Below are 12,011 nucleotides of genomic sequence, written 5' to 3' on the forward strand. Positions count from 1 at the left end.
CATGTGACTGGGCCATACACTTCAGACTTAATTGACCTGACTGTGGTTTGGGTAAGGTGCTGCAAAACCATCACAACAGGCATGATGTAAGGGATTTCATTCACTATATTTATCTCAATAGTCAGCAAAATAATATCTGGCTAGGCTAAAATAAGATCCACTTAGAGCTACAGAACGGCTCTACCACTATCTCAGTTCTAAAGCAGACCCTCCTGGCTTACAGCCCCAAGCGGGTCCCTGCTGACCAGAGCAGCACAAGCAACAATACTTTGTAGAATGAACAATAATAAATAATACATCCAGTATGCCTTTGCACTTGTTTAGCACCTTATACAAAATTATTTTAAAATACAGAACTCTACAATACTCTGGAGTTAAGGAAAAACTGCAAATCTTGTATTTTACAAAATAGGGAAAAAGAACCAAAGAGGTTGAGGGAACAGCGCTCAGGACTGAGCCGACTAATGCACTGCTAACGTGACAATTGCTTTTGTTTTGCCAACTGCTTCCACAAACCATGCTGTCAGTGACAGAGCCACTTTTAAAAATCAGTGATAACAATAGCTTGAATTCTTTCAACTGGACAGGTCACAAGAATTAGATGGAATTATCAAGGATTTATTCCCTCTGTACACATGAAGAAATCAAAAGTAAGATTTTTTTTTTCTCATTTTCATCTTTTTTTAGCCAATGTCTGCTTTTGGAAAGTAACAGAAATGAGTAAAAGCGCACAGAACTAACAGCCAACCAGGTAAAGACTTCTAAGACGTAACCCACTAGTGCTCACTGCAGGTATGTACCTTTCCCGGCAGGCACACAAACATTAACATAATAAGTTCTTAAGACCAAAAGTTAGATGTCATCACCTTTAAAGACTGGAGATGGTTTTCAAGACCTATCTATATTGCAAAGATGTGGATGTTTAGCCAGTATACAACACAAACAGTTGCCCAGGGAAGCTGTGGATGCTCCATCCCTGGAGGTGGTCAAGGCCAGGTTGGATGGAGACTTGGGCAGCCTGATCTAGTGGGATGTCCCTGCCCATGTCAGGGGGTTGGAACTGGATGATCCTCAAGATCCTTTCCAACCCGAACCATTCTACGATTCTATGAAATCCATAATCCTAAGGACAGACCTGAAGATTGACTGGACAAACAGGTGTCGGCCAGGAAGCAGAAGTTTTTTGATGCAGGTGATGCACCGAGGGGTGATGGCTCAGGCCTCTCAAGCGCCACGGGAGGCAGCAGCTGAGCTGCAGGGCAGGACATCTGGGGACCAGACACTGTGACAGCCGTGGGGACCGACCAGGGACAATATCCTCTCATCTCCAAGGCCGATATAACCCTTCCCCACCATAACGCGCTACGGATCGCATCCCAGAGCAGACACACACTAAGAATTCCTGGCAGGGACGCTATCTTTAGCAAATTAATGGCAGTGGGGCACCGTTCCTTTCCCGAGACAGCGTCACACGACACGCCGGCCAGTTTCTCCCCCTGGAGTTCCAAAAGCAGCCCGGGAGCACAGCCCCGCGTCAACACGGCACTTCTGAGAGGAGAAACCCGAACCCTCCGGCTCCAAGCACCAACCCCAGATGCTTTTAAACAACCTGGGAGGCGCCGCCTTCACCCCGAACCGCGGCGACCCCGCTGGGCCCGGGGCAGCGGCGGGTCCCCGCGCCCCCCGCCCCGCTCACCGTACTCCGGCGGGGCGGCCCCGCGGCTCCGGGCCGGCTCCACGTCAGCCCGCGACACGAGACCCGGATCTGCCGGCTGCCCGCGGGGCCGGGGCGGTGCCGCGCTGCTCCCGCCCCCCGCGCGCCAGGGGCGGCTCCGCGGGGCCGCACGGGGGACTCCGAGCAGGGGAGTGCAGCTGCACAGTGCAGCTCCTCCACGGGAGGAGGGCTTAGGTGAGACACTGGGAAGAGAGTCATAGGGTTATAGAATCACTGGGTTGGAGAACACCGTTTCGATCATCGAGTCCAACCATTATCTGCCACTAAACCGTGTCCCTGAGCACCTCGTCTACCCATCTTTTAAAGACCTTCAGCGGTGGGGACTGCACCACCTCCCTGGGCAGCCTCTGCCAGTGCCCCATGACCCGTTCTGTGAAAAATATTTTCCTGATGTCCAGTCCTCACCTCCCTTGGCACAGCTTGAGGCCATTCCCCCTAATCCTGTCTGCTGTCACTTGGGAGAAGAGGCCAGCTCCCTCCTCTCTACAACCTCCTTTCAGGTATTTGTAGAGAGCAATAAGGTCTCCTCTCAGCCTCTCCTTCTCCAGGCTAAACAACCCCAGTTCCCTCAGCCACTCCTCATAATACTTGTTCTCCAGCCCCCTCACCAGCTTCCTTGCTCTTCTCTGGATGTGCACCAAAGCCTTGACATCCTTCTTCTAGTGGGGGCCACAGAACTGGACACTATTTGAGGTGCGGTCTCACCAGTGCCAAGTACAGAAGCAGAATAACCTCCCTGGACCTACTGGGCACATCATTTCTGATACAAGCCAAGATGCCATTGGCCTTCTTGGCCACATAAGCACACTGCTGGCTAGACTGGCACAGGCACAGGTTGCCCAGGGAAGTAGTGGATGCCCCATCCCTGGAGGAGTTCAAATCAGGTTGGATGGGCTTTGAGCAGCCCGGTCTGGTAGGAGGTGTCCCTGCACATGGCAGGGTAGGTGGAACTGGGTGGTCTTAAGACTGAATGGACCTTAAGGTCCTCTGCAACTCAAACCATTCTATGGTTCTATTATTTTTCAAGCAATGCATCAGCCTTAAAATAAAGCCCCTGCAGAATCATAGAATAGTTTGTATTGGAAGGGACCGTAAAGATAATCCAGTTCCAATCCCTCTGCCATGGGCAGGGACACCTCCCACTAGATCAGGCTGCCCAAGGCCCCACCGAACGGGGCCTTGAACACCTGCAGGGATGGGGCATCTACACCTTTCCTGGGCAATCTGTTCCATTGCCTCACCACCCTCATTGTGAAGAAATTCCTCCTCATCTCTGGTCTAAATCTGCCCCTCTTCAGTTTATACCCATTGTCTCATTGCCTCATTGCCAGTACGTTCAGACTGAGAGGATGCAAGGAAGGTGTATCCTCTGGATCTGTATCCTCTGGATCTGCCACTGCCCCACAGTCAGGCTCTACGCCCTATCAGAAATATGGGCACTTGGCCTCCAGCCACCACCTCCAAAGAAGAAGGAGTCTGTAGGGTGGTTTCTCACCCAGAAATCCAAAGCCTGTTTAGGAGCTCATAACTCACAAGGCTTCTCAGTGATTAAAGCATCCCTGAAAATATGCATTTAAATACTGTGGAATGAAGTTAGAATGGAAAATTTCAGATTGTGGCCTCTCACATCAGCCAGTTGGGTTTGCCTGTGACTAGCCAAGGAGCTGGGGTGTTATGCTCCCATGGGGAAAGGCGGATCACATCCTGTCCTCTGGATAGTGATACCAAGCCATACTGCAATGGGGATTATATAGGGAAGGAAATCTTATCCTCTGATATTTTCTAGGGTGGCTTATCTCACTCAAGCAAGAAAACAAGGCCAATGCTGCAATTCCAGTGAGAAAGGAAGGCTGGATGGAAGCTGTGATTTCTCACAAGTCAGTGCCTCCTCATTGCACCAGTGCCTCATACAGTCTGATATGGCCCATGTATGGAGACAACCTTGTCTGTTCTCATTGCTGTTGTCATGGGACTTTCAAGCCTCCTTTCATTGCCACATTCTTTTCCTGAAAGTTTTTTTCTAGCCTTAGGTATCAAGCCTGTTTCACTCTGCCAAGTCTCGGGTGCATTGCCAGATGGCAGACTTGCTTGTTGAGCCATTGCTGGTGTGCAGAGCCACCTCTCTGTGTAGGATGCAGGTTAGGCCAACTCTGCCCACTCCCATTTAGGGCTGACCCTGGAAATAACGTTCCTCCCTCTTCCTGAGAGGCAGCAGGCAGGCTACCTTTGTCTAGCCATGCCGCATGGTCCTGACTTGCTGCGGATCTTGCCTCTCCTATATTATGTTTCATCCCTTTCTCCCGTGTTAGTGCCCAACACTGAAAAGTGAATCAAGGCACTGATCCAAAGCCAGGCCATCACACAAGAAAGCTAAACAACCTCGTTGCCTTGCCTTCCTCAACCCAGGGAACTGCACCTCTAGTAAGGCACTGAGGATGCTAAAATTTATCTTTAGTTTGGAAATACAAAACCACATTCCTAAAGTGTTTACTGGGACAACAGGTTTCTTAACAGCCTGCCCAGGAGTTTAGAGTGCAACAGGAACCATGAACATAAGAAACATCAAAATACACTTCGCTTGAAGTATGCTTTGGCTGTCCTGGCCAAACCCAAAGCTATCCAAGACAACAGGATCAGAGGGTCATAAGCAGAATGATCAACTGTAGCTGCATTCTTCTTCCTGCCTCTACCTCAGCCATACTCCTAATACTTCATCAGGAGACGAGCCATCCTAGAAGCAAGCAGAGACAGCTTGCCAAGACCATTAAGTAGCCTTGCCTAAGCTAGCGCTAGGTCTTCCACACCTAGCACCCAGAGGCAGTCATTATTCTAGAAAATGGATCTGAGATCATGAAATCCCGAAATGAGACACAGCTTACCATACTAGTCCTGGATTAAACAAGAGATGAGAGCAATGGGGACCACAGAGGGATGGAGGGGAATGTTCCTCCTGTAAAGCTAAGACAGGAACCCTGAACACTTCTGTTTTCTTCCCTGTGGGTAAAGCCAAACAGCCTTGTTTTGCTAAAAAGATGGCAAGCACACTTGGAGCAACCATTGCAATTGAAAAGATTCTCATAGTGACTAGTTCTTGAGAGCTGAATTTGTACAACCCTACAACTAGAAGGGGAAGACTAAGTGAGCCAGACAGGCAGTCTCAGATGTCCTGTCAGAAATACTATGAACCTGCAGAGAGTCTGTAAATGAGAGGCAGGAGCTGTTGGGGACAACTTAGTGACCTACAAGCAAGCAGTATGCAATGATGGCACTTACAGCTAAATATGTGGCATCTTGTATCATGTCTGATAGTCTCTTGAAATTGCCCCTTGATGAGGCATGCAAGCAGCACTATCTGGCCAGTTGGCTAGCCCTCTGGGAGAGATGTGAGCACTCACACCAAGCAGCTCCCTCTCCCTACTCTTGTTTCTTCCCCTCATGTTGCTATTGCAAAGTTCTGCATATCTGTAAATAGTTTTACACACCTGGTCTCAGTAAAAAGCTGAGCTTTTTTTTGGTATTGTGTTCTGCATTATTTGCACTGCCTTTGATAGAGCAAAATATCAATTACTTTTCTGACTTTTTTTTTGTTCAACATACATGTTTCCATTGGCATTCTTGGAAATATGAGAAGCTGATGAGCCTAATGAAAGATGGATTAGTGAAGGGGTGAATCACACATATGAAGCCTCGGAGTATGAACTGTCAAGGAAGAGAAGCAGGCAGTAGGAGCTGCAGAAATTAGAGACCAGGAAAAAGAGAAACAATATGTAGCTTACTGATTTCAAATCAGCAAGTACATATACAGAAGCAGAAAGTAGCTAGATATTTTGCAAAGAACATTCTGCCAGCGCATCCTTCAGAATTTGGCCCTCTTGGTTCCCACGGGCAAATGAACAAGCCATAGCAGGCACTGATTCTATCTCAGCTTCCCACTCTCAGGCTTCAGCCATCTGCTCCCCCTTATACTCACAAATTTAGTGCATGATACAGCAGTAAAAGGAGATCCTGATATGGAGGTTGTTTTCAGACTCACTCTATGAAGTCTCCTTTCTGGTAGTCGAACTATGATGAAAACAGTGATGATTTTGGCTACTTTACGAACAAAGCCATGAGATGCATTCAAGATTAGCCAGATACAAAGAAAGAATAGAAAATCCATTGATTTTGGCACACTGAAAAGAATTGTGCTGCCCACTGCCAAGCTAAAACCATGAAAATAACTCTGCTTGAAGGGCAGAATATTGGTAATGTTCCTTCAACCAATAACTCTGTACAATGGAGGAGGGCAGGAGTTGAACAAAACTTGTTATGACATTCCCTACATTCATCATCCGAAAGCAGTGTGGACTAGGCACTTTATAAAGCAACAGACAGGTGTCATATTCCACATCACAGTGCTAGCTTTCAATTATTCTACTTTTACAGACAATAGGAAAACAGGAGTCATGTTGGTGATCTAACTTGCTAAATGATGATCTTGTTTATGGATACCCAAGAACATTACTTTTCCCATTCTGAAGTTCTCTTTCTGCTAATATTCTTCTTATCTTTGCTGCATAACTCATGTCACTAAGCATCATGTTGCTCACATCCACATATTTTGTGGAGTGGAAATTCTTCATCTGAAATTCATGCAGTTTCATCAGGTCTGAAAAATTACCTAGAAATGGGGCAAAGCCTCTTAATGTAACTCCTTTTCTGTCTGCTTCCTCTTTTCTTGTATGCAGTCCGTAATGAGTAGAAAATGTTATTCCCGGAAGGAATCTACATGAAACTCTACTGCAAATTCTGATACTGAGGAGCCACTTGGAAGACACCTGCAGTATGGTGTGAAAATGGCATCCAGGAAGCAGAAAGGAAGAGATCATAAAGTACCCTTGCAGTAGCAGGGTAAGAGTGGCCTTTTGGCAGCAATGCTGGGTTTTTGGAAAGAGGGATCTAATTTTGGAAAAAGAAGCCAAATCCTTAGAAAAGTTGCTCACAAACATTCCTAGAATTCAGCTGGGCTGGCATCTCACAAAGCACTGGAGAATTGCAAAGCACTTTGGGATATTAGGCAGCAAGCCTCTTAATTAGCTGGCTCAAAGACTATACTGTGTACTTAGGTTAATTTAACAGAAATTTAGTCATATGATCACCACTGAAACAAATTTGTACTGCCAGATTCTCTGTTCATGTATAAACACAAGCTCAATGAACATCCAGACACAACCTAAGCTGTCAGGACTCACAGAAGAAAATGGTTTGGTGGAAAGAAGAAACTCCACTGAAATTGTCATAGCACTTACTGAGGGCTTTTGTGCTCCTGAAGCATCAACATACCAACACAGATTTTGAGATAAATTAGCCACAATTCAGGGGAAATGATCACAAAGGATTGCTGCAATGCTGCCAGATCACAGCTGCCCAGTGAAGTTTTCCAAACTAGAGAATGGAGGAAGGAAATCTGAAGTTGAGGGGATAACAAGGATTATTTTACACTTAACTGGAATATTGATGAGTAACTTAAAGTAACTATAAATGCAAGCAGGCCAACTGGGACACATACAAGATCAGGCTTGCAAAAAAACATTTGAAACCAGAGGATTCAGATCTGAACCACCCAATTGTTAATGATAACAATTGCTGGTAAAGGTATAGCATCTGAACTAAGCTGAAATGGATCTGTAAAATTAGAACAGTAAGTTCTCAGTAACCACACAGTGAGACAAAGGTACACTAAAATTCGTTGTGATTGATAATTATGCAACCAGTGACAGCAACATATTTTGCCAACCTTTTTGAAATCCCTTCCAAAAATGTGGTCTAAGTGAACCAACACTTGTATAACCTTAATAAAGTTGTTTTTCCTCTGGGGCAGAAACCATAGTAGCAGCTGCACAGTTGTGGTAGCTTTCTTGCAAAGGAAAGATGAGAAACTGTGTGGACTGCTTCTTCAGCAACTGTAGTTCACAGCCATAAACTATCTGCAGCCTTAAACTTACCAACAGCTAATATTGCTATATTCATCTGAAAATTGCTGCTGCTCAGGAAAAATACATCTCATGTCAACCTCTCTCTATGTTCAGAGCTGACAGCATTCAGTCCGAAACTGCCTCTGAACACGAGTCAGAATCCTCAGCTGTTATAGTTCTCATAGACTTGAAATAAAATGAATCCCTGTACACTTTCCAAGTGAACACCTAGTAGAAGAAGCCATATCTAGTAGATGAACCACAGGCACAAAGTGCAGGCCACCAGATTTGATGAATGTTAGTGCAGCAGAAAATGTGAGAGTAGGAAATGAAAATTAGATCCCAAAGGATTTTGGGGAACACTTTGCTATATCTAACTAAGAAGCAGCAAAGAGTCAAACTTTTCTGGTCAGGAACAGGGAATTACTCTGATCTGAAATGGATACATGCAGTTTCACAGTTGGCATTAGGGACTCAGAATATGACAGAAATTTAAGAGTAACCATCCATTAAAAAGCCAAGGCATTATTTACCAAGGAAAAAGAAAGAACAAAGAACAAAGACATTTCATGCGTTACTGAGGAGGTGTATCAAAAGGAACGGCTCTGCCAGTCAGTCCTTGGAGACTGGTATTCTATCACATACAACGTGGCAGCATCTCCAGAAGGACTATAGAGAACTAAATCAAATTGTTGGAAAATAATCCGATCTGTTATTATTGTGAGTGATGCTCTTGTTTCCGTAGCACATTCAACCATGCTTTTCATTTTGGATCTTAGAGCATGAATATTGACAAGTAAACTAGAAATGACTGCTTACTCGGCTGGCCAAGATTTGTGTGAACATAATGCAAGGGTTTTAGCGTATGTGTATTTGCTGTTTAAGGATGTGGTATGATGCAGCTCAATGTTTGCTGCACTGTGCCGAACCTGTTGACTGGGTGCTGTAAACCTTACAAATGCTTTATGAGTAAGAAAACTGGGACTTACAGAACTTGATCTGTCAGGTCAGGAAGAGAAAAAAGAATTCTGTAGTATTCAGCTCACACTTCACCATTTATAATTTTTTGCCAAAAAAGAAGTGTGCTGATTAAGAGAAACAATTTCAGTGATCAAGAGTGTGAATTTACATTTTCAATATTTAAATGGATTCTTGAGGTTACTGTGTATTAAGCTACTGAGGTCAAAATTGGATGTAGATGTTTTCTCTAAAACTGGAGGTAATTACTGAAAAAAAGGTGGAAAGATTTTAAGCCAGTGCCATATTATAGCAGCAGTCCAATCCCTCTGTAGAGAAACTACTGAGGGAGGCAGACTTTTCTCAATGATGCCTAGTTACATGGTAAGAGGGCACAGACTGAATGTCATCCAGACATGACATTACAGCTGAGCATAAGAAAACATGTACCGACACTGATGGTGGTTGAACACTAGCAGATGTTGCCTAGAAAGGCTGTGGTGTCTCCATCCATGGATCCTCAGAGATATTCAAAACCCAAATGGACATGATCCTGCTGATCCTGCTTTAAAGGGCCTGGGGCGGGGATGAAGGAGGGAATGTTGGGTAGTGTTGGTGGTGGACTCTATGATCCCGAGGGGTCACCTCCAACCTTGACCATGCTGTGGTTCTGTGATTCTGTACCACTCAAAAGGGAAGCCAGGAGTAGGTACATCTGCAGAGCACTATCACCACAATTTCAGTTGAAGTAAATTATTTGGGATGAGTAACATTAAAATACAAGGATAGTTAGACACCTATAACATATCTGTGCAGGAAGGAATTACACATATACACTATCAGTGTTAGTATCTTTTATGTCTGCTGTATGTTGGGAGAGGGACCAACAGTATAGCTCACAACATTCCTAGGACCAAGAGTTAGAGTCTGCAAAATCCTGAAGGACATTGTACACCATGACCAAATAGCTCCCAGAATGGCTAACCTCTAATTAGGGAAAGAAAGTACAGGTCCAGACTATTGCCTTTTAATAGGTGACGACTTCCAATCTACCATGTGATCTTTTTGCACTCTGTCAGGAAGATGGGAAAGCTGTAACAGGGAATTTTTAGGAGATGAGTTTATACTTCACTGAACTGCTGTAATTGCTACCCCTCAGTTGAGAAAAAGGTACAAGACAAGAAGCTCTTACAGCTAAACTGTATCTTCCACCCCCAAAAAAAGAGCATATGCTCCTAGTGAAAAGAAGACACATACAATAGTAGGAATATTCTAGATAACGTGTCTGTGCAATGTTATGTGCCTGACAGAGACTGAAAGACCAGAGGAATTGCCTCCTTCTACTGTGTTCAGGGAAATGGTACATTACTCGATAAATTTACAGAACACTGTTTGAGTGTTATTTGTTTAACCTGACTTTATTCTCAATTTCTCCTCTAATAACTTGCCAAATACTATGTTCTTGCTAGCCACAGTGGCTAAAGTGGAGACAATCAGATTAGGAAAACAATGAAGTTGGCTTGGTCTTAATTTGTATTCTTAAATTGGTCCTTACTGGTTCTATGACTTCAAATGCAGTTCAATTGACTTTCTTACATGACTGTTGACTAAACAGTGATGGTAGATTAGACCGAACAATTTTAGCCCTAAATTAGTATTTCTACTGGTAGTAAATATTGATAGAAAAGCTTTTTTTACCTGATAGGAAAATTGTTGTAGTCTCTGAAATGCATATATTTTAGAATGATATCAAGAGCAATGTAGATTGATAAATTACCCATCTGTCATGATTGAGCTCTTTCTGGATGATCTCTGACAAACTTCACTATTTGTAAATTTTTATGGTAGAAAGATTGAAAAAACTTCCATTAGCTGGTGATTTGGTGCCCGTCATGACAGATTATATTGTAGTTTAGCAAGATGGGCCATCATTAGAAATAAGTCCAAATTATAGTCAGAATTTTCAAAAAGCCTCAGAATCTTGACATTACTAGATGTTTAGGCTGGCCAGCCAAAAGCTTTTCCGGCTGCCATTGTAAGGAAGCTCTAAGTCCTTTTTACCTGTCTATGAAGGGAGACTACCATATTTGATTAAATAAAGTTAACTAGATTTGATAATGTACCAAAAGTTATTACATTAATAGACAGTAATGCAAAATGGAACAAATGTATTTCTGTAGCAGAAAAGACTACACCAGCAATGTAGTGGCATGATGACTATATGCTTTAGATTAATTGGCCAATTATCTCTTCCCTTATGGCTGTAATACTCTTTCATGAAAACTACTAATAATAGCTATGTTTAGGTTGTGCACAGTCTATTTCTGTATTTCCAGCTTGCTTTAATTTTGGAAGGACCCTCAGAAAAGACTGCTATCTTCTTTTAGTAATACAAAGAAAGGAGTATAGCTTTACAACCTTTTTCTTTCTAAGAAAGGCATTTAGCTCCTTGTGGTCAACTTATTCAGTCTGCTGATAGCAAATTTTACAAGGTAGATGCCTGTTCATTAAGAATATTATTAAACTTGAGACCTCCTCCAGGATTACAAGAACTATCTCACAGCTGAACCCACTTTTTTTCCCCCTTATTTTTCTTATATTCTTCCTCTTATAAGCCCACAAGAAATGGCTCCTGGATCCCAAAATGTACCACCAGTTGAAAAGCACTCCTCCACAAAGAAGTGAAAGTTAAAAAACCAGAAATTTTGATAACAGACTCAAACAGCATTGGGGCTGCATAGGCCTTTCCTCCCAAAAACATCAGTTTCAGATGCAACATTAATTTAGGAGATATTGCTAGGCCACCAAATTGATGAAAAGTCCAGAGTGTCCAGTCGGTTTCTAATACAAACCCTTAAAAAATGAAGAACAATAGAGTTTTATTATTAACTGCCAAAAATTTCTGCATATGCATTATTTAATGAAAACTGCTAAATCTTGTGTAAGTCATACATTGCTTGACGTAAAATCAATAGCTGAATTAGTTTCTGATCTGACTGCAATGGGTCAGATGAATTGCATCACGTGAATTCAAACTGAATGACTTACTCTGATGATTAGTTAGTATACTTAGTACTTTTTAAAGCATATATATTTAAGCTGATAATGACATGAAAAATACAATTTGGAAAGTGCAGATGTCATGAGTGAATGAATATCACCCCTCTCTAGCAGGAAACACAAACAATTTCTATTTGGGCTGTTTTAAAGCATTTCTGCCTGCAGAATTCCTACCAGGTCTTTCTGAACACCTTTATAGGAAAGACTGGACAAGGCCAGTAGCAGCGCCATGAGCTCTTGTAATGCGAAGAGCTTCCCAGGAGCCGATCTGTCTCACATGAGCGAGTCCATCTGCCTCTGTTCCA

General features: G+C 43.4%; 1 protein-coding gene across 2 annotated transcripts in view; it reads right to left on the bottom strand.

Annotated features, from left to right (window-relative positions):
• Positions 1-12,011, bottom strand: part of SMIM14 (small integral membrane protein 14) — a 54,900-nt gene that overhangs the window by 37,584 nt on the left and 5,305 nt on the right. Inside the window, exon 1 of one of the 2 annotated variants that reach the window (XM_054065219.1) lies at positions 1,697-1,811. The exons of the other annotated variant lie outside the window; for it this stretch is intronic. The gene's annotated coding sequence lies outside the window, so the exon portion shown is untranslated. Of the gene's footprint in view, positions 1-1,696; positions 1,812-12,011 lie in introns of those variants that run through there. 2 annotated transcript variants of the gene reach the window in all.

The sequence above is a fragment of the Cuculus canorus genome, chromosome 4, assembly GCF_017976375.1.
Source record: "Cuculus canorus isolate bCucCan1 chromosome 4, bCucCan1.pri, whole genome shotgun sequence".
Taxonomy (NCBI): Eukaryota; Metazoa; Chordata; class Aves; order Cuculiformes; family Cuculidae; genus Cuculus; species Cuculus canorus.